The sequence below is a fragment of the Pygoscelis adeliae genome, unplaced genomic scaffold (assembly GCF_000699105.1).
Source record: "Pygoscelis adeliae isolate BGI_AS28 unplaced genomic scaffold, ASM69910v1 Scaffold262, whole genome shotgun sequence".
In the NCBI taxonomy this organism is placed as follows: Eukaryota; Metazoa; Chordata; class Aves; order Sphenisciformes; family Spheniscidae; genus Pygoscelis; species Pygoscelis adeliae.
The window spans coordinates 1,969,073-1,971,960 of record NW_008824184.1 but is presented as its reverse complement, the minus strand read 5'-3'; the positions used below and the strand labels follow the sequence as shown (position 1 = coordinate 1,971,960).

At 59.3% G+C, this 2,888-nt stretch overlaps 1 protein-coding gene across 1 annotated transcript in view; it reads left to right on the top strand.

Annotated features, from left to right (window-relative positions):
- The first annotated feature begins 316 nt into the window (after window positions 1–316).
- Window positions 317–2,888, top strand: part of SH2B3 (SH2B adaptor protein 3) — a 19,736-nt gene continuing 17,164 nt past the window's right edge. Inside the window, exon 1 of the mRNA XM_009334455.1 lies at window positions 317–338. The gene's annotated coding sequence lies outside the window, so the exon portion shown is untranslated. The remainder of the gene's footprint in view (window positions 339–2,888) is intronic.

The window sequence follows — 2,888 nt, the reverse complement described above, 5'->3', positions numbered from 1 at the left end:
ACGCCTCGGATTTCTTTTTAACTTGCTTTTGGTCCAGGAGAACCTTGTCCCTGTGCATTCCCCCTGCCCTCAATACCGCTTTTATTTTCTCCTTTGCTTTTCTGTATTTACTGCCTCTAAAAAATTCCGTTTTGGTTTTGCCAGAGCCTGCGGGGCAGCGGGTCTGCCACTGCTGTGTGTCGCACCAGAGAGATTTGGGTGCAAGTGCTGGTGGCTTTTGAGGGGTCTTACGTCCTCCTCACCCAGAGCAAACCCTCCCCACCCACGCGTCTGCACACCCCATGGGGCTGCCGAGACTGATCCTGGCACTGCGAAGACGTCAGGACAAATCCCAGCGGGTGAGACAAAGCGAAAGTGCAAGAGCTCGGCGCTGGCAGGGTTTGTGGTACTGCCAGCGCTGCCACGGCTCGGTGAGGAGGAAGAGCCAAATCCAGCCCTGAGGGGACTGCTGTGGTGGGGAGGGAGAGCCAGGTTTTCGGGGAGCTGAGCTGCCAGCTGCTTCCCCCTGTCCCCGTGGGCAAAGCCAGGGACCACCAGCCAGCTGCTCCCCCAGGAGCACTCCTTGCGCCCGGCTTCTCCCACGCCTACACCACAGCGATTCATTTCATGCAACAAAACAAACCCTGTCGAAAGAGGCCACCACGCTGCTGGGCTTTTTCCCGCAGGCAGTGGGTGTAGGAGAGCGTGATGATGTAAACCGGGCTGCAGGGTGCCAGACACCGTGGTGATGGGCACTCGGGTGAACGGGAAGCAGGCAGAGGGTCTTTGAGGAGCTGAGCTGGCCGCAGTGGCTCATCCTGGTGAGCTCCTGTGGGCCAAGCGAGCCTGGAGCTTGCATTTGGCCTGAGGTGGGTTCAGGACGGGCTGTCTCCAGCCCGTCCGTCCCAGTGGAGCAATCAGGGGAAGCCAAATGGGTGGATTTCCCCTGGATTAAAGTGCTGTAACATCAGCCACGTCCCCAGAGGTCTGCAGTGCTGCTCAGCCCACGCAGAGCCATAGATTAAGGCCAGCTCTGGCCTTTAATATAGCAAGCTGTGTAGTGCCAGGTGGTCAAATAAGGGGGGGGGTGTGTGTGTGTGTCCTGCGAGAAAGTGGGGATAGGAGAGCAAAATCAGTGCCTCCAAACCTCCTGGCTTTTAACCCGATTTCCTAAAAAACTACAGCCTATGTGAGTGTGCAGTGGGGTCTCTCCAACCTGCTCCTCTGTTGCTTTTGAGTTTGTTGGCTTGGTCCAGCTGAAGGAGAAGGAGGGAAGGTCCTGAGACCCCCTGGGGTCCTCCAGCTTTCATGGAAGCAGCCAGCGGGTCCCAGGGAGCGATGGTGCTCAGAAGTGCGGTGCTGTGCCATCACCCTCTACAAGACCCACGAGAATCCACACCACTGCAGGGGGCCGCTCCCAGAGAGAAGAGCAGGGTATTGCCGGGCAGTTTCTGCTGTGGGTTGTGCTGGCCTGACGCACAAATGGCCTCGGCTGTTCTATAGTGATGCTGTAAATATGTGGGTGCTGTTTTTGGGGGAAGTGTGGGGGTGTGGTTTTTGGGGGGGGGGTGTGATAGGGGCCCTATCGCCCTCCTTGCCTCCCTTGGAGTCCTCCCCGGGGCTGTGCTGCCCTGGGTGCATGGGCTGGGGCTTTCTGTTCTGCTCGGGGGTAAATCAGCAATATTTACCCCACTGGTGAAAGTGGGCTGCTGGAAGGGAGAAGAGGCTTGGCTGAAGGGCAGCAATGAAAACTTCATGGGGCTTTCCGTGAGCATGGAGTCGGGGCTGCTTTCCATGGCTGTGCTCGCTCCGCAGCAAGCGTGCCCACGGCAAGGGACATGCTGTGAACACGTTGTGTTGTGACCCAGTTTGGAGGAGGGCAAAATCAGGGTGCTCTCCTCCGTTCCCCCCCTTATCCCACATCAGGAGGCTGCAGCCGGACCTTTTCGCACCTCTCTCCCTGCACCAGACCCTCCTGCCTCGCTGAGCAGCTGCATCTCGGTGCCCATCCCCAAATGGCCGCACTGCTCCGCTTGTCCCCCTCTGCGCTCTCAACCCAGGGTCGCATCCAGCCCGTCCTCCAGCGCCCGCTGCCCCAGTCCCCGGCAGGTCGGGATGCAGCGAGGGACTGTGGGGCTGCCCCAGCACCATCCCAGGAGGATGCTCCACACCACCCAGCCCTTGTGAGCCCCCCCCCCCCGAGCCCCTTGCACCGGATGCTCTCCCATTGAAAAGTGCTGTTCATTGTAACCCAGCCTTTTATAGCCGCCTCGCGAGCGGGCTGTGGGGCCGTGCCAAGAAAGGCTGCTGCCGGCTCAGAATAGCTCTTTTCATGGAGGACATCCTGGGAAGGAACAATGTTCCCGCTCTTGGGATTGTGGGAACTTTGTGTTTCTGCCACTCGGGATGCCGGGAGCTGCGGGGCTGGCGAGGGCGTCTCCCAGCCCCTTGCTTCACTCCCTCCTGAAAATAGTCCTTGGGGTGAATTTTGAATAGCGCTGTGCTTGTAAAAGAGAGCCGAAAATGCCACTGGCTGCTTTTCCTCTGGTTGGGGAACAGTTGTTTCTGGGAGAGCCGGCACATAAATCAAATTTCCTATTTACATCGCTGGCATGCATTTTCCTGGCGTGGAGAGTAGCGGCAAGGAGTTGAGGCCGGTTTCATTTTCAGATTGCGGTGCGCTGGCTGCGCTGCACATGCTCCAGGGCCACCTGTGCACACACATGTGTGAGCACGCCTCGCTCGGCGCTGGGCACGGCGACTCGGTCTCTGCTCTGTAACATTTCCCTTTGAGGCTGGATTTGCAGCGCTGGGTGCTGGGGGGTGCCCTTCCCGCGCAGCCGCAGCCCCCTGCGTGGCTGTTTTGTGGTGGGGAGGCGGTGGGCTGGATCCTGCAGCCCCTCCGTGGG